Source organism: Aotus nancymaae, unplaced genomic scaffold (assembly GCF_030222135.1).
Source record: "Aotus nancymaae isolate 86718 unplaced genomic scaffold, 86718_ANA_hifiasm-v0.15.2.pri h1tg000079l, whole genome shotgun sequence".
Classification (NCBI taxonomy): Eukaryota; Metazoa; Chordata; class Mammalia; order Primates; family Aotidae; genus Aotus; species Aotus nancymaae.
The window spans coordinates 14,088,453-14,109,342 of record NW_026988494.1 but is presented as its reverse complement, the minus strand read 5'-3'; the positions used below and the strand labels follow the sequence as shown (position 1 = coordinate 14,109,342).

Genomic DNA, 20,890 nt, shown 5'->3' with positions numbered 1-20,890 from the left:
GTCTGCATAATAACCAGCTAACAGTAGGATGACAGGATCAAATCCACACATATCAATATCAACCTTGAATGTAAACAGGCTAAATTCCACAATTAAAAGGCACAGAGTGGCAAGCTGAATGAAGAAGCAAGAGCCAATGGTATCCTGTCTTCAACAGATCTATCTCACATGCAATGACATCTACAGGCTTAGTGTGAAGAGATGGAGGGAAATCTACCAAGCAAATGGAAAACAGAAGAAAGCAGGGGTTAGTATTCTAATTTCAGACAAAACAGTCTTTAAAGCAACAAAGACCAAAAAAGACAAGCCCTTTACATAGGAGTAAAGAGCTCAATTCAATGAGAGGACCTAAGTATCTTAAATATATATGGACCAACACAGGAACACACAGATGCATAAAACATGTTCATAAAGACCTATAAAGAGACAATTGTGGTTACACAATCTAATAGTGGAAAACAAGTAAGTTAGATTGACCGCTAGCTAGACTATTAAAAGAAGAGAAAATATCCAAATAAACTCAATCAGAAATGACAAAGGGGATGTTACCACTGACTCTACGGAGAAAAAGAAAAAAAAAAACCTCAGAAACTACTACAAACAACTCTATGCGCACAAGCTAGAAAATCTAGAAGAAATAAATTCCTGGAAACATACAACCTCCCATGAATGAACCAGGAAGAAACTGAATCCCTGAACTGACCAATAGTGAGTTCTGAAATTGAATAATAAAAAGCCTAACAGTAAGAAAAAGCCTAGGACCAGAAAGATTCAAAGCCAATTCTACTAGATGTATAGAGAAAAGCTGGTAACATACCCGCTGAAACTACTGCAAAAAAAAAAAAAAAAAAAAAAAGAGGAGGGGGTCTCCTCCTGAACCCATTCTATGAGGCCAGCATCATCCTGATACCAAAATCTGACAGAGAACCAAACAAGAAAACTTCAGGCCAATATTTTTTATGAACATGGATGCAAAAATCCTCAACAAAATACTAGCAAACTAAATCCAGCAGGACATCAAAAAGTTAATCCACCATGATGAAGTAGGCTTCATCCCTGAGATGCAACACTGGATCAACATACATAAATCAATAAATGTGCTGTATAACATAAGCAAAACTAATAAAACAAACCATATGTCCCAGGCATAGTGACTCATGCCTGTAATCCCAGTACTTTGGGAAGCCATGGCGGGTGGATCACTTGAGGCCAACATTTCAAGACCAGCCTGCTCAACATGGTGAAATGCTGTCTCTACTAAAAACACAAAAATTAGCTGGGCACTGTGGCGAGCACCTGTAATCCCAGCTACTTGGGAGGCTGTGGCATGAGAATCATTTGAAACCAAGAGGCAGAGGTTGCAGTGAGCCAAAATCACACCACTGCACTCCAGCCTGGGCAACAGAGCAAGACTCCGTCTCCAAAAACACAAACAAACAAACACATGATCATCTTAATACATACAGGAAAGGCTTTCAATAAAATTCCATATTCTTTCACATTAAAAACCCTCAACAAACCAGACGCTGAAGGAACATATTTCAAAAAAAATACAGCCCTCTATGAAAAACCCACAGCCAACATCATAGTGAATAGGCAAAAGCTGTAAGCATTCCCCTTGAAAGCTGGAACAAGATGATGCCTTCTCTCACTACTCCAATGCAACATAGTACTGTTAAGTCCTAGCCAGAGAAAAATCAGGCAAATGTATGAAATAAAAGGCACTCAAATAAAAACAGAGGAAGTCAAACTATCTACGTTTGCTAACAATATGACTCTATACCTAGAAAACCCCACAGTCTCTGTCCAAAAGCTCCTTGATCTGATAAACAACCTCAGCAAAGTTTCAGGATAGTAAATTAATGTACAAAAATCGACAGCATTCCTATACACCAACAACATCCAAGCTGAAAGTGAAATTAAGAATGTAATCCCACTGACAATTGCCACAAAAAGAATAAAATATTTAAGAACACAGATAATCAAGGAGGTGAAAGAACTCTAAAGTCTTTCACAATTATAAAACTCTGTTCAAAGAAAGCAGAGATGATACAAACAAATGGAAGAACGTTCCGTATTCATAATTATGAAAAATCACTATAGTTAAAATGGTCATACTGCCCAAAAGCAATCTAGAAATTCAATGCTATTCCTATGAAACTACAAAGGGCATTCTTTAAAGATTTAGGAAAAGACAATTTTAAAATTGATACGATGAAACGAAAAAACAGCCTAGATAATCCTAAGCAAAATGGGCAAAGCTGGAAGCATTTGGCATTACCAGACTTCAAACTATACTGCAATGCTACAGTAACCATAACAGCATTGTACTGGTACAAATATATACACACACACCCCATGGAACAGAATAAAGAGCCCAGAAGTAATGCTGCACACCTACAACTATCTGATCTTTGATAAACCTGACAAAAACAAATAATGTGGAAAGGATTCCCTATTCAGTAAATGGTGCTGGAATAACTGGCTAGCCATATGCAGAAGATTGAAACTAGACCCCTTCCTTATACCACACACAAAAATCAACTCAAGATCAATGAAAGACTTAAATGTAAAACCACAACTATTAAAACCCCAGAAGATAATCCAAGAAATACCATTCTCGAAATAGGACCTGGCAATTACTTTATGATGAAGACATTCAAAGCCAAGTGCAAGAAAAAGAAAAGTTGACAAATAGGTCATAATTAAATTAAAGAGTTTCTGCACACCAAAAGCAGCTATGAACAGCATAAACGAACAACCTACAGAATAGGATAAAGTGTTTGCAAATTATGTATCTGACGAAAGTCTAATATCCAGAATTTGCAAGAAACTTAAATAAGCAAAAAACAACTCCTTTAAAAGTGGGCAAAGGACACGAACAGACACTTTTCAAAAGAAGACATACACATGGCCCACAAGCCTAAGAAATGCTCTACACTGTTAATCATTACAGAAATGCAAATTAAAACCACAAAGAGATGCTACCTCACACCAATCAGAATGGCTACTAAAAAGACAAAATAGTAGATTCTGGCGAAGTTGTGGAGAAGAGGAAAGCTTATACACTGCTGGTGGGATGTACATTAGTCCTGCCAATGTGGAAGGCAGTTTGGCAATTTCTCAAAGAACTTAAAACAGAATTAATTACCATTTGACCCGGCAATCCCATTATCGTGTATACACCCCCCAAAATATAAATTGCTCTACCATAAAGACACATAGACATTTATGTGCATCACAGCACTATTCACAGGAGCAAAGAAATGGAATTAACCTAAATGTCCATCAATGGTAGACCAGATAAAGAAAATGTGGCATATGTATAACATGGACTATTGAGCAGCCATAAAAAAGAATGAGATCATGTGCTTTGCAGAAACATGAATGAAGCTGGATGCCATTATCCTAAGCAAACTAACACAGGAACAGAAAACCAAATACAGCATGCTCTCATAAGTGGATGGTAAACACTGAGTAAACATAGACACAAAGAAGGGAACATCATCTCCCAGTTGCCACCACAGCCGTGATTGCCAGGCATGGTGTTGGTGGGTTGGTTAATTTGTCTCTTACCATTGGTGTCTGTGCCATTAAATTGCCCACCATGGCTGGATGCCACCATGGAGTACGATCCATTTGGTGTCCCTGCTGGCACCCCTGGGGATCCTGTGCTGGGAATAGAGTGGCTGGCGCCAGTGAAGAAGACCCAGCTACAGCCTTCTTGGCACAGCATGAGAGCCAGAGTATGGGTATCAAGAACAACAAGGCCTTCAACATCCTGGACGGTGGTGCCCCTAGGCCCTAGCCACAAGGCAAACACCTGAGAGTCCAGATGATGCTGATGGAGTGACAATGGTGACTACCACCAGGAAAGTAATGGTCCAAGAGACAATTATGCAACTATTTCACAAGTGGATTGATAGCAATCACAGCCTGAAAATATTCGCAAATGGAAAGAAGAGAAAATGGAACATTTAGAGGCCTTGCTGCCTATTCTCAGAAGCAATAAGCAGAGTAGAAAGAAAAAGGGATAAAGGAGCTAGAGGAGTGGTGGGCAAGAGATAAAGGATGAGCAACTACAGAAAACCAAAGCAAAAAACAGGGCAGAAGACTTTGTAAATGACATTGACGGGTCGTCGCCCGGCACTGCCATGTGACTGTAAACCCAAGTCTAGCCAGCAGGCCAAAGAGGTCTCCTGCATGCACTCAGTCCTCAACTCCCTCAAGCAGGCACCAGACCGCCCTTGGAAACACTACATCTGTATCTTAATACTACTCAGTGAAGTTCTACAAAGTAACTGGATTAGTTATGTTGAATTCTTTTGGACCAAACTATTTTGTGTTTACAGCTGATCGTTTTTTGTGGTTGCATGTTTCCTTCATCTGTGTCCTCCCTGTCACATAGAGCGGAGGGGAAGGAGGAAAAGGAAGAGAGGGAAGCCTCCTAACAGTAGTCTCAACCTGTGCTTTTGTGGATTATTCTGAGAATAAATATCTATTTCAAACAAAAACAAAAAACAAAAGAAAGAACAGATACTAGGGCCTACTTGAGGGTGAGGATCATAAAACTACCCATTGGCTACTATGCTGATTACCTGTGCAATGAAATAATCTGTATGCCAAACCCCTGTGACACACAATTTAGCTATCTAACAGATCTGCACATGTACCCTTGAACCTAGAAGTTAAAAAAAAATACTGAAGTGTTAGTTTTTGGATGTTTACTTCATCTAAGCCTATGAAAAATTTATTAAAATCATTGACTAGCATTATATGGAATCAAAACCTAATAATGCTAATTATAGACATGCACTGAAGAGAATTTTTCTGAGTTATTGAAATGTACATGATCTTAAAAAAATTGTAGAGATATAAATGAAAAATGCTTTTTTTTTCAGTCCTGAATGTATACAATCACGAATTATCTTTAATATAATTGTACTCAACTTTACTGATACAATGAAAATAATTTCTTTGTTTTTTTAAGACCATAAGACTCTTTCCAATGTACTACACAATTTTCCATAATTGGAAAAAATTTAAAGCATGTGAAAAAGTTAACAAGTAGTTTATTCCTTTCTCTGTGGGAGGACTGATTCTTTTCTTTTTGTTCTTATGCTTTCTCCTCTGATGTAGTATTTCTTCTTGATACTCAGAGAATAATCAACTGTATTAGATGAAGTCTGACATATTAAAATACATTCTCATTTTGTAGTTCTATAATCCCTCTGTGCATGTGGTTTTAATTACAAAGTACAAACAAGCGTTAGCAGGGAAAACAATTTTTTCCTGATATAGTTAGCATTTTGAAAGGCTGAAGATATAATCTGAGTTCCTATTTGCAAAGGAAGATTTATCTGTGCAACATCATTTATTTAGTATCTATCATGTGTGAAGTAAGGGTACAAATCACGTGGTCCTTCATTGTAATTAATTGCCAGGATCATAGGTAGGTAGCAATAGTTGAAAGTAAGTGTAAGAGCAGTCTATGTTGTCAATCAAGATTCAGTCAGATGTTAAGATCAAGAATGCATACAGTTAAAATGGTGACACTAAAAATTAAAACCAAGTGGAAAGAAAGAATGAAGCAGCAACAACAGATGATAGAGATGAAGGCATGGAATTCTACCAAAGCCAACTAGACAGACACAAATATGAAAAAATAAAAAGTAATATAAAAATAAGGCAGAGTTTGAAAGAGGTCAGATGCAGTGTCATAGCCATAAAATGACCATGGTGCTGAGGCAAAATTCTAAAACAATTCCAGCCTCTAATATCATGCAACTCAATAAGAAGCCAGGCTCTGAAGACTGAGACTTTAGGCTAACCTATATCATATTATACAACCCCACTAGACTATGAGCTCCATGATATATTTGTACTACTAATGCAGATACCTAACAAATATGTTAATTGGATAGAAAAATAAAGGCATGAATAAATAAGAGGGAAGAATCTCAGTTCCAAATATTACCACCAAGATTTCTGCATATCCTTAATGTGTGCCAATTGCTCTTGTCTTGCTGGGTTTTTTTCATTTAAAGTTTTCAGTACAATGTTAACATTCTTTTGGCTGATGGTATGAAGACTATAATAAAACTACTGAATGCCCTTTGTAAATATTTCTGCCGGGCGTAGTAGCTCACGCCTGTAATCCCAGCACTTTGGGAGGCCGAAGCAGGAGGATCATATGGTCAAGAGATCAAGACCATCCTGGCCAATATGGTGAAACCCCGTCTCTACTAAAAATACAAAAATTAGCTGGGCTTGGTGGCATGTGCCTGAAGTCCCAGCTACTCAGGAGGCTGAGGCAGGAGAATAGCTTGAAGCCAGGAGGCGGAGGTTGCAGTGAGCCGAGATCACACCACTGCACTCCAGCCTGGTGACAGAGCGAGACTCTGTCTCACCAAAAAAAAAAAAAAAGAGAAAACAGAAAACATAATAATTACGTTTAATCTAAATCAGTCTATATGATTTTTAACTTCTGACTAAATGAGATAGCATTCTTCATATCTCTCAAAGACCTAGCATGTGCAAAATCTCTGAGGCATGAAAGTATATAAAGTTGGATAACGTATCATATGGCTGCCTAAGACATAGAAAAAACTGCCTCGATAAATTTTAGACAAAATCAGTAGGTCATTTTGCAAGAAAATGTTCTGCTTGTACATGTAGAATGTAACACTTAGTTTTACTCACAACTGAATTATAATGCAGTGATAATTTTTGGACTATATCTGGCAAACCCACAGCAATCCTTGGGCAGTAGCTAAAATTCAAATCTTGAAAGTAAAATAACATATTTGTTCATGGTGGGAGTTATAACCTACACATAAGCTTTATTTCATTAAATGCATTTTGTTACAGATGATTGCTTTTTTAACAACAGAAATTGTTTTTATGTCCCATATAACCATACATTTGTATAGTTTCCCTTTAGCTACACAAAAATGATTGCTTTGTGTTGACTTTCATGCTGTTAAGTGAACCATTAGTACTTGACTTGTGCCATTACATAACATCTTAATAGTGACAAACAAACAAACTTGCAAATCAGCAAAGCATCACACTGCCTGTACGATTAATTTTCTTTATATTCTCTGATTTCATTTACATTTAAGTTCAATGAAGAAACACTTCATCAATATCTTCAGGTTTTCCTAGATGTTTGATTTCACAATTAATATACAAAACTGTAAGCAAATTCACTAACCTTACAAATACCACCAATTTTTCAAAAAAACTAAGAACTAAATGAAGACCCAAAAAAATATTCCTGTCTTTCATTAAGCTTCGCAGGCCCAATTTGCTTCAGTGCAGTTGGAAAATTAAGTTATTAAAGACAGAATAATTTCAGAGTTGATATACGTTTGTTATTTATTGATTCTGTTGATTGTCACACACTATGTGCCATTCTAAGCAGTGTTTCCCCAAAGCATATGCTGTGGATGTTAAGGTCAATGTGAAGTAGAAATAAATGGCTCAGAGGACTGCAGTGAACACCACTTCTGAAAAATACAATTCAAAACACAGTCCTGTTGACAGAGCATTAATAATAAACTTTCTGTTAAGAGAACAAATGATCTATCCATCTGTTTAAGAATTTTTAAAATCTTCAAGATGTCTAACTAGAAACAGCTGGTAACTGTCTATTCCACAAGAGGAACCAAAATATCAAATAAACCACCACATTCTGAATAAATATTTTGTGAGAAAGCACTGAAAATCAGTAAAGAGGAGATGCAGAGTGAAAGGGAGGAAGCTAGGAAGCCCCTCAGAGTCACTGGGCACCAGGACTGGCCCCATCCCAAACCAGATCTAAAGAAGCGGTGAGTGAAGGAACTTCGGCACCACACTCCCACCACATACCTCTGGGATCCAAGCTACAGGTTTCCCAAGACCCCCAAAGACATTTGAACTGGCAGGAGAGCCCCCACAGAATAGTCAGAAGCACAGTTCTAACTTACATGCATCCCAAAATGTTCCACCATGCAGTGCAGCTGCAGTGAAATGTAACCATAGGTGCCCATGCCCCAAGGCTTGCCATACTGTACTAAGTGGCTGTAGCTCCTGCTGTCTGCTAGGCTGAAAGAGAGCAGGGCCATGACTGCTATGGGACTGGGGTACATCTGATCCATATCACCCTGTGCCCCTCCTAAGACTGTCTGCCTGAGCAATCTTGCAGAAGTGTGCCCACAGCACAGCCTCCATTGCCCCATCTGAGTGTTTTGCCGGAGGCCTAGAAGCAGTCTGCCCTCCTGCAGCACAGCTGGTGCTTGACAGCAACAGGCTAGTATTCCTGGATCTGGCTCCAACTCCCTAGGACTTGAGCACACCACCCAGGGATACTAAGCTGAGATCCGTAGCTTTAGCTTGAGTGGAGAAGCAGCCCTCACTCTCAGAACACAGAAGACAGTGGCATGGGCTCATGTGCTAACATCAGAGCTGGACATCCCTCCTTTCATAAGACCAGTCCAGGACAAGTGCAACCCTGACAGCCAGCTGCACCTTCTTCCCCAGGGAGTCCCAAGGCATCAAATGCCTAGAACGGTGATCTGGGTGCAGAAGGCATAGGACAAGCTTAGCTGGTTGGGCCTGCTCCTGGTGCAGACACTGGAGGGAGACCTGCCAGGTCAGGAGAACACAAGTTTGTCGGGCTGCCAGGCTGAAAATATACCAGTTGTACACGTGGTACCACTGTCCTGGTCGGTATTCTCTGCCCTTCACCTACTGCATCACCACTACCAGTGAACATACTCCACAACTCGCTCTGACTCTGGGAAGTATAGAGGAACAGTGGGTTCCCAAGGAGTCTCCTGGACTGCTTCTAAGGGACGGAGAAACACAACCCATTAAAGCCTGCTCCCCACCAACCCTCAGGGCAAGGAAAACACTGGAAAGGCACCCGTAGTTAAAAGGGTTACCACCCAGGCTTAGAAACCAGAGAGGCAGTCATATCTCGCCCCGTGCCTTCCCTCCCCAGAGCATTATTGTGGATGCAGTGAAATAAAAAAGCAGAGCGTGCAACTAAGATCCTATTTGCAGGTCCGAGTCTTATGAGTATCATCTACTGGACTGCACTCTGAATTACACCACCAAACAAAACCACACTGCTTCAACACTCAAAGCCTGTGAAACCCACCTCAGGAACCTGTTTACAACCAAGGATACCGTACAGAGTCTTGGCCATATGAAAGCACTCAGAAAAAAAGCCAATTGACTGTACATACCATATACCATAGTCAAACTTTCAAGAAAAAAAGAATGTAAAGAAACCCCAACCAAACAATAGCAAATTAAAAACAAAACAACACAATACAACAACAAACATGAAGTTTCAGTTCCTTCTGAGAAGGAATCAGTGCAAGAACTACAAGAATTGAGAAAGTCAGTGTTTTATTACATCCAAAGGATTCCACTAGCTCCCTAACAATCAATCCTAACCAGGCTGAAATGTGTGAAATTAAAGATATAAATTCAGAATGTGGATGGCAAAGAAGCTCAAGAGAAAGTTGAAATCTAATCCAAGACAAAAAAGCAATCCAAACCTTCAAAGACAACAAAGATATATTAAGAAACAAACTAAACTTCTGGAATTGAAAAATTCACTATAGGAATTTCAAATTACAGTTGGAAGTCTTAACAATAGGCAAGATCAAACAGAAGAAACAATTTCAGATCCTGAAGATCACTCCTTTGAATCAACACAGTCACATAAAAATAAAGAAAAAAGATTTAAAAAAATGAACAGTATCTGAGAAATAAGAGATTATGTAAAACAACCAAACCTATGACTCATTTTGCTTTCTTAAGAGAAGAGAAAGCAAACAACATGAAAAGCATATTTGAGGATACAGCCCACAAAAATTTCCCCAATCTTGTTAGAGAAATGAATGTGCAAATACAAGAAATGCAGATTCCTTGCAAGAAACTAAACAAGATGACCATCCCCAAGGCAGTCATCAGTCTTTAAAAGGTCAATGCAAAAGAAAAATCTTAAAGGCAGCAAGAGAAAAGGGTCATATCACCTATGAAGGGAATCCTATCAGGGTAACAGAGGACTTCCTGTCAGAAAACATAGAAGCCTAAAGAGACTGGGGCCAACTTTTATAAAAGAAACAAAATTCCAACCAAAAAATTCATCTCATGCTATACTAAGCTGGTAAGTGAAGAAATAAAATACTTCTCAGAGAAGCAATCACTAAGAGAATTCATTACCACAAGACTAACCTTACAAGAGCTGCTTAAGAAAGTTGTAAACATGAAAACAAAAGAACAATAACTGCTACCACAGAAACACACATAAGCACATAGCCCACAGATCCCACAGGGCAACTACACAATCAAGACTAAAAGGGAGCCAGCTAACAACAGGAAGACAGGAAGAAAACTTCACATATCAATATTAACGTTGAATGTAAACAGCCTAAATGCTCCACTTAATAGACAGTGTGGAAAATTGCATTAAAATATGTTCTGCTGTCTCCAATAGATCCATCTCACATGTAACAATACTCATAGGCTCAAAGTAAAGTAATGGAAAAATATCTAACCCTCACATGAAAAACAAAACAGAGCAGAGGTTGTACTTATATCAGATAAATCTGACTTTAAATCAACAACAGTTAAAAAAGGACAAAGAAGGCAATTACATAATGATAAAGAGTTCAATTCATCAAGAAGACTTAAGTCTCTTAAACATATATGTATCCAAAATTGGAGCACCCAAATTCATAAAACATTCATTAAAAATTTCTAGATATACAAAAAGACTTGGACATTCCCCCACTCATAGTGGGGGAATGTCAAGACCCCACTCACAGCATTAGACAGATAATTGAGGCAGAAAACTAACCAAGGAATTCTGAACTTAAATTCAATGCAGTGGACCTAACTGACATCTACAGAATACTCTGCACAGCAACCACAGAATTAACATTCTTCTCACGTGAACGTGAAACATACTCGAAGATCAGTCATATCCTTGGTCACAAACTAAATTTTAAAAAATTCAAAACCATCAAAATCATACCAAGCATATTCTCAGATCACAGTGGAATAAAAAGAAATTAATATCAAGAGGAAATCTCAAAAGCACAAAATTACACAGTAACTAAACAACTTGCTCCTGAATGATTTTTGGGTAAACAACAAAATTAAGACAGAAAACAAAAAATTCTTTGAATCAAATGATAACAAAGATACAACATACCAAAATCTTTAGGATATAGTAAAAGCAATGTTAAGAGAAATGTTTTTAGTGCTAAATACCTACATCGAGAAGGCAGAAAAATGTCAATTAACAGTCTAACATCACATCTAGAGAAACTAGTAAAACAAGAAAAAAAACTAACCCAAAAGGTAGCAGACAAAAATAAATAACTAAAATCGGAGCATAACTGAATGAAACTGAAGCCAAGAAATCCATATAAAGAATCAATGAAACCAAAAGTTGGTTCTTTGAAAAGATAAACAAGATCAATAGACTACTGCCTAGATTACCAAAGTGATGGTGGTGGTGAGGCGGGAGAGAAATGATCCAAATGAGTAAGCACAATCAGAAATGACAAATTACATTACAACTGGTGCCACAAAAATAAAAAGTTACTCAGACACTCTATTAACACTTCTTTGCACAAAAGCTAGAAAATCTAGAGAAAACAGATAAATTCCTAGAAACACACACTCTTCCAAAACTAAATCAGGAAGAAACAGAAACCCTGAACAGGCAAATATTGACTTCCGAAAATGAATCAGTAACAAAAAACCTACTAACCAAAAAAAGCCCTGGACCAGATGTATTCAGACGAATTACATAAGATGAATAAAGAGCTGGTACCAATACTACTGAAACTACTCAAAAAAAAAAAAAATCAAGGAGGGGATCCTCACATGAATTCTACAAGATGGATAATAAAGAAGAGCTAAAGTCAATTTTACTGAAACTATTCAAAAAAAAATTAAGGAGAAAAGAATCCTTCCTAACACATTCTATCCAGACAGCAACACTGATACCAAAACCTGGCAAAAAAAATTATACACCAATATCACTGATGAACACAGATGTAAAAATCCTCAACAAAATATTGTTACAGCAAACTAAATCCAACAGCACATTCAAAAATTAATCCACTACAATCAAGTAGGTTTCGTTTCTGGGATGCCAAGTTGGTTCAACATACACAAATAAATAAATGTAATACACCACATACACATAATTAAAAACAAAAGCCATATGATCATCACAATAATGCACAGAAAAAGTTTTCAATAATGTCCAGCATCTATTCATGAAAAAAATCCTCAACAAACCACACATCAAAGGAATATACTTCAAAATAATAAGAGCCATCTATGACAAAGACACAGGCAACAGCATACTGAACAGGAGACAAAAGCTGGAACCGTTCTCCTTGAGAACTGAAACAAGACAAGAATGTCCACTCTCTACTGCTATTCAACATACTATTAGAAGTCTTCACAGGAGCAATAAGGCAAGAAAAAGAAACAAAAGGCATCCCAATGGGAAAAGAATGTAAGTCAAAGTATCTCTCTTTGCAGACCAAATGATTCTACATCTAGAAAACCCTGAAACGTCAGTGTCGGGCGCAGGCCGCGGCGGTGCAGCTTTCTCTTAGAAGTTCCTTCTGGGTTGTCTTTTGCGAGCCATGGAGAGTGACTTTTATCTACGTTACTACGTGGGGCATAAGGGCAAGTTCGGCCACGAGTTCTTGGAGTTCAAGTTCCAACCGGATGGGAAATTAAGATATGCCAACAACAGCAATTACAAGAATGATGTCATGATCAGAAAAGAGGCTTATGTACATAAAAGTGTGATGGAAGAACTGAAGAGAATAATTGATGACAGTGAAATTACCAAAGAGGATGATGCGTTGTGGCCTCCTCCTAACTAAGTGGGCCGGCAGGAGCTTGAAATCGTATCGGAAATGAACACATTTCTTTTACAACATCAAAAATTGGTTCCCTTATTGATGTCAATCAATCCAAGGATCCAGAAGGCTTATGAGTATTCTATTATCTTGTCCAGGACCTGAAGTGTTTGGTCTTCAGTCTTATTGGATTACACTTCAAGATTAAACCAATCTAGATTGAATATTGGTGTGGACAAGGCAGGGTGGGAGTAGTTTTTAATTAGCATTATCAAGAAAATTTTGTGTATATCAGGGCAGTATTTTTTTAATAAACTATAAATGATTGTCTTTAAAAAAAAAAAAAAGAAAACCCTACATTACTATAAGGTTTTATAGTAAAAGCAATGTTAAGAGAAATGTTTTTAGTGCTAAATACCTACATCGAGAAGGCAGAAAAATGTCAATTAACCTGTCAAAAGACCTGATAAACAATTTCAGTATGGTTTCAGAATACAAAAATTAATGTACAAATATTAGTATCATTTCTATAAAGCAGTAACATTCAAGCAGAGACCCAAATCAAGAACACATTCTTATTCACAACTGCCACACACGCACACAGAGAATTACCTAGGAATACATGTAACCAAAGAAGTGAAAGATCTCTACAAGGGGAACTACAAAACCACTGCTGAAAGAAATCACAGATGACACAAATAAATGGAAAAACATCCCATGCTCACGGATTGGAAGGCTCACTATCATTAAAATGGCCATTCTGCCCAAAGCAGTCTACAGGTTCAGTACTATTCCTCTCAATTTACCTTGATTTTTCACAGAATTAGAAAAAAAAATTAAAAAGCTATTCTAAAATTTATATGGACTCCAAGCAGAGCTCAAATAGCCAAGGTAATCCTAAGCAAAGTAACAAAGCCGGAGGGATCAGATTACTCAACATTGAACTATACTACAAAGCTACAGTAACCAAAACAGCATGGTATTGGTATAAAAAGAGACATGCAGACCAATGGAACAAAATAGACCACCCAGAAGTAAAGTTACACATCTACAATCACCTGATATTTGGCAAAGTCTATACAAATAAACAATGGGGAATAAACTCCTATTCAATAAATGGTGCTGGGGTAACTGGCTAGCCATATGCAAAAGAATGAAACTCGACCCCTACCTCTCCATATATACAAAATCAACTCAAGATGGATTAAAGACTTAAAAATAAGACCTAAACTAAAAATCCTAGAGGAAACCCTAAGAAATATTCTTTTGGACACTGGCCTAGGCAAATATTTTCTATGACTAAGTCTTCAAAAGCAGTTGCAAATAACAAAAGTTGACAAGCGTAACCTAAGTAAACCTAAGAGCTTCTATACAGCAAAAGAAACTATCAACAGAGTAAACTGATAACCTACACAACAGAAGAAAATACAAACTATGCATCTGATAAATGACTCATGTCCAGAATTTATAATACACTTAAACTGAACAAGCAAAAAATAAAGAACCCTCATTAAAAAGTGGACAAAGGATATGAACTGACACTCTCAAAAGAAAACCTACAAGTTTCCAAAAAACATGAAAAAATGCTTATCAACAGTAATCATCGGCCGGGCGCGGTGGCTCAAGCCTGTAATCCCAGCACTTTGGGAGGCCAAGGCGGGTGGATCATGAGGTCAAGAGATTGAGACCATCCTGGTCAACATGGTGAAACCCCGTCTCTACTAATACAAAAAACTAGCTGGGCATGGTGGTGCGTGCCTGTAATCCCAGCTACTCAGGAGGCTGAGGCAGGAGAATTGCCTGAACCCAGGAGGCAGAGGTTGCAGTGAGCCGAGATCACGCCATTGTACTCCAGCCTGGGTAACAAGAGCGAGACTCCGTCTCCAAAAAAAAAACAGTAATCCTCAGAGAAATGCAATTCAAAAATACAATGAGACACCATTTCACACTAGTCAGAATGGCTGTCAAAAAAACGCATGCTTGCAAGGCTATGGAGAAAAGGGAAAGCTTATACACCACTAGTGGGAATGTAAATTAGTTAAGCCACTATGGAAAACAGTTTGGAGATTTTTCAAGGAACTAAAATTAGAACTGCCACTCTACCTACCAATCTCATTACTGGGTGTATACATAAAGGAAAATAAATAGTTCTACCAGAAAAACACATGTACTCATATGTTCACTGTAGCGTTATTCACAATAGCAAAGACACGGAATCAATCTAGGTGCTCATCCACGGTGGATTAAATTAAGAAAATGTGGTACATATACACCAGAGACTAATATGCAGCCATTACAAACAACAAAATCATGTCCTATGAATCAACATGAATGTAGCTGGAGGCATAATTTCATGCAGAAACGGAAAACCAAATATTGTATCTTCTCACAAGTGGAAGCTAAACCTTGGGTGCATACAGACATATACATTAGAGCAACAGATGCTAGAGACTCCAAAAAGAGGGAGGGAAGGAAGGAGAGAGTCCAAAAGCTAAAAAACTTCCTATCTGGGTGATGGGCTCAATAATGCTCCATCCTCAGCATCACACAATATATTCTTGTAATAACCTACACATATATTACATGAATCTAAAAATTTTAAAAAGACTTGTTAAGATGTGAACATTTAAGACCTAACACCATAAAAACCCTAGAAGAAAATATAGGCAAAACCATCAAGGACATAGGCACAGGCAAGGACTTCATGACTAAAACACAGAAGCAATGGCAACAAAAGCCAAAATAGACAAATACAATCTAATTAAACTCCAGAGCTTCTGTATAGTAAAAGAAACATTCATTAGAGTGAACCGGCAACCAATAGAACAGGAAAAAATGTTTGTAATCTACCCATCTGACAAGGGGCTAATATCCAGAATCTACAAAGAACTACAACAGATTTACAAGGAAAAAAAAAAACAAATACATTCAAAAGTGAGCAAAGGATATGAACAGACACCTTTCAAAAGAAGACATATATGAAGCCAATAAACATGAAAAAATGCTCATCATAACTGGTCATTAGAGAAATGCAAATCAAAACCACACTGAGATACCATCTCACGCCGGTTAGAATGGTGATCATTAAAAAATCTGGAGACAACAGGTGCTGAAGAGCATGTGGTGAAACAGGAACACTTTTACACTGTTGGTGGGAGCGCAAATTAGTTCAACCATTGTGGGGGACAGTGTGGTGATTCCTCAAGGATCTATAAACAGAAATTCCATTTGACCCAGCAATCCCATTACTGGGTATATACCCAAAGGACTATAAATCATTCTATTATAAAGACACATGCACACGTATGTACATTGCGACACTGTTTACAATAGCAGAGACATGGAACCAACCCAAATGCCCATCAATGATAGACAGGACAAAGAAAATGTGGCACATATACAACCATGGAATACTTTGCAGCCATAAAAATGAAGAGTTCATGTCCTTTGTAGGGACATGGATCAGTCTGGAAACCATTATTCTCAGCAAACTGACACAAGAACAGAAAATCAAACATTGCATGTTCTTACTCATACGCAGGTGTTGAACAATGAGAACATGTGGACACAGGGAGGGAAGCATCACACACTGGGATCTCTTAGTGGGGGATAGGGGATGGACGGCAGGGAGTGAGGAGGGTAGGGACGGGTAATGTGGGGAGAAATGCCAGATATAGGTGACGGGGGGATGGAGGCAACAAACCACCTTGCCATGTATGTACCTATGCAACAATCCTACATGATCTGCACATGTACCCCAGAACCTAAAGTACAATAAAAATAATGTAAAATAAAGATAAAATTTCTTATAGAGATAGATGTTCTTAAATATGCACACATTTTTATACTTTTCTCTGAAGAATTGTTTACAAGACATATGATACTGACTTAAAAATAAAATATTTAATTGATGAGACTTTATTTGTGGCTTTTCTTTCCAGAGCATATCTTGAAATAAAACCAATACTAAATGTGTTTTTTTTTCATGATTTTTTCCTCTCAGTTGGAATCTACTAAAAAAGAAGAAACTAACATATTATTATAAGTTGTAGTAAATATGGTCTATGAGTAGTACACTGCCCATATTTCTTTGTCATAATGCCTTAGTGTTTTCCAGCCTGACTTCCACCACCAGCACCTGCATTTCTTTGACTGGCTGGCTTTCTTTGACAAATTAAATCCACCAGTGCTGGAGAACCAATGCGTTTGCCAAGAGAATAGTACTCAGCAAATGACTGATGAGATCTGGCATATAAATACCTCAGCTCTCCCACCACTACACAGGCTCCCAGAGATCCCACAGCAGAATTAAGCTTCAGTGGCTCATAACACTGACTGTATAAACACATCTTTTTTGGCTGCTTTCCTTCCTAGACTGTTTCCCACTCTCCTCCCATGTTTCCTTAACTTCCAGTATGAACTTCTTTCACTTCAATCACTGTCTTTGGATCTGTTCTGAAAGAAACTCAAAATAAGACAAGTGTGTTTTCAACTTTTACAAGTGCTTATGCCGACCAGGCCTCTCTGACCAGTGGCTGTCTCTGTCTTTCTCTTTCTCTTCCTCCCACCCATGGCACCCTTCTCGGTGCCTCCAGCTTCTCTGCCTATCTTACCCCAACCTTTCTTGCCCCTGCACTGAGCCTACTGCTGGCTTGGCCCTGGTAGCTGCATGTCATAGGACCTGGCTTTGTCTGACACTGCCTTCCCTCTTTGCTTTATGGGATTGCTGTCTACCAAGTCTGTGCTGATATGGGCATGGACACAGCCATTCTCAGCCCTGTAAAAAATGTATACATTTATTATCAGATTTTATCTACCAAAAAACAACAAAGTAAGAAAAGTAGAATTCAACTCATTTTACAGAAGAAGAACAGAGAGAATAAGCAACTTCCCCAAAATGACAGACCTGGTAAGACGTAGAGTTTGGAGAAGAACTCTGCCCTGTTTTCTTTTTGTTTTTATTTGCCTGCACACTTCAGGACAGAGGCATAAAAATGTCTCTATGGGCCACAGTCTTCACTTTCTCTTATCAATGTCTCTTTTTAAGCATATAAAATGTCATAGATTAAATCATATTTACTAAGGCATAGTAAAGAAAATCCACTTGCAGATGGGCACAGTGGCTCAGGACTATAATCCAAGAACTTTGGGACAGCAAGGCAGGAGAACTGCTTGAGTCCAGGAGTTCAAGACCACCCTGGGCAACACAGCGAGACCCTGTCTCTTGGGGAAAAAAAGACCAGGCACAGTGGCATGCACCTGGAGTCCCAGGTACTTGGGACACTGAGACACAAGGATCACTTGAGCCAGGAGTTCAAGGCTGTGGTGAGCTATGATAGCACCTCTGCCAAGGTGACAGAGTGAGACTCTAACTCTATAAAACAAAATTAAAATTTTAAAAAACTTTAAAAATAAGCACGCATTTACAAACCAATCATATTTGCTGATGATGTTCAATACATACAACCATCCTAAACATTAAATATAGGTTCGCATGACCCTAAGCTCTAGCTATCTCAGTTATTCAAATGTTCTTTTTTTTTTTTAAGAAAAAAGAAAATCACTCGTTGTGATTATATGCTAGATGGGTTAGTTTTTTTGGGTGCAAAATATCTAGGAAGACAAAATTATATCTAAGGTTACCTAGGCTTCTCACTTTCAATACTCTGATATTTGGGGCTGGACTATTTATTGGGTGTAGGAGGCTGTCCTTTGTATTTTAGGTGTTTAGCAGCATTCCTAGCCTCTATCACTAACTGCCAGTAGTGGATAGTTGCCCTGAAAATTGAGACAGTCTAAAACATATCCAGAAACTACCAAATGTGACTACCAAAAACCCAGCTTGGCAAAGCATTTATGAAGATCTCAAAAGCAATATAAACAAAATAAAATATTGACAAGTGGGACCTAATTAAACTAAAAAGCTTTGGCACAGCAAAAACAAAACAAAACAACAACAAAAAAAAACAACTATCAACAGAGTAAACAGACACCCTACAGAATGGGAGAAAACATTCGCAAACTATGTACCTGACAAAGGTTTATTATCCAGAATCTATAAGCAACTTAAACAAATCAACAATCAGAAAATAAATAACCCCATTAAAAAGTAGGCAAGTGCATGAACAGACACTTCTCAAAAGAAGACAGACAGCGGGAACAAATATATGGAAAGAAGCTCCACACATCACTAATCATCAGAAAAATGCAAATTAAATCCACAATGGGATACCATCTCACACCAGTCAGAATGGCTATTTTTTTAAAGTCAAAACATAATAGATGCTGGCAAGGCTGTGAAGAAAAGGGAACACATACACTACCAGTGGGAATGTACATCAGTACAGCTATTATGGAAAACGGTATGGAGATGTCTCAAAGAACTTAAAATAGAATTACCATTTGACCCAGCAATCCCTTTGCTGGGTATATAGCCAAAGGAAAATAAATTATTCTACCAAAATGACACATGCATTTGTATGTTCATTGTAGCACTATTCTCAATAGCAAAGACATGGAATCAACCGAGGTGTCTATCATAGTGTGGATAAAGAAAATGTGGTACATACACAACAACAAGGAATACTACATAGCCATAAAAAGAATGAATTCATGTCCTCTGTAGCAATATGGATGAAGCTGGAGGCCATTAACAGAAACAGAAAATCAAGTAATGCACGTTCTTACTTAAAAGTAGGAGCTAAACATTGGATACACATAGATATAAAGATGTGAACAATAGACACTACAGGCTATTAGAGGGAGAAGGAGGAAAAGGCTGAAAAACTACCAATTTGGTTCTATACTCAGTACTTGGGTGATGAGATCATTCACACTCCAAACCTTTATCATGCAATGTACCAAAGTAACAAACCTGCACAGCTATCCGCTAACCTAATATAAAAGTTCTACCAAACAAACAAAAAGTCTGATACCCTCCCAAAAAAGATTACAGTATATTAAAACATTCCGTAAGAATGTTGAACAATTTTTTATATACTTTAACAAACCATAAAAAATAATGAAAAACAATGCCTTAATATGTTTTATACCTAAGGAATACTCTAAGAAGAATATTAAGAGGCAGTATCAAAAATTTATGAGATTTCCTAAATTTACAATGTTAACTATCGTTAACACAACAGTGATCAAATATTTGCATCAGGCCCTTCTTTATGTAACAGAAGTTTATCAGTGACAAAAATCGATAAAATCCATTCTTTCAGATGCTTATATATTACTGGGGTCATGGCAAAAAGCAGATAGAAAAAATAACATAAGTAAATTATGTAACACATAGTAAGGTGACAAGTACTATGGAGAAAAAATAAAACAGGAGAGGGAGAGACAGTATGGGGACTGGGGAGGAGGAAGAGAAAAAAGGGCTAATTTTAAATAGTGTGGTCAGGAAAAGCCTTGTTGAGAGGCCACCGTTGGTGTGAAAAATTAAAGGTAAGGGAATAATTTATTGCTCTAAAATTATTTCAAATTATTTTTCTTTGTATAACTGAATTTTGAATATTGAAAACTTTCTGAAAGTACTGTTCTTTCTAAATAATGCCATATTTCAAAAACATATACATGTTGTAAAAACTATGTCTAATTTATTATGGCAACCAATTATTCAAAGAGGCTAGCTCTGACTTCATATCCTTGTCCTCCATCTACAGGAGAAATCTGAAAATGTTCCCAAGAATATGAGACCAACTTGATTATTATATAGTAATAATAGTAATTATTTTATTATTGGCAGGTGAAAAAAATAGGAGAGAATAGATGAAACAAGAATATAAGAACTGAAAAAGTCTAGTGATGGATACAAGAAGGCATGCCATTTATATTATTCTCTCAAAATATGTACGTTTAAAAAAAAAACAGAAAAAGTTACAGAAAAAAATTAAAAACTGTTAATTTTTACCATCCTAATATTGTCTCAAAGAGAATATGTTTCTATGTTGATTTATCACAGTATTTCCTACTCACCAAATGTAAAAAGG

The 20,890-nt window shown here is 37.6% G+C and overlaps 1 protein-coding gene and 2 pseudogenes across 6 annotated transcripts in view; 2 read left to right on the top strand and 1 right to left on the bottom strand.

Moving 5' to 3' along the window:
• Nucleotides 1-20,890, bottom strand: part of TUSC3 (tumor suppressor candidate 3) — a 303,958-nt gene that overhangs the window by 157,164 nt on the left and 125,904 nt on the right. The window lies entirely within an intron of this gene.
• Nucleotides 3,624-4,356, top strand: LOC110568926 (clathrin light chain A-like; annotated as a pseudogene).
• LOC105726359 (protein mago nashi homolog) lies at nt 12,672-13,226 on the top strand (annotated as a pseudogene).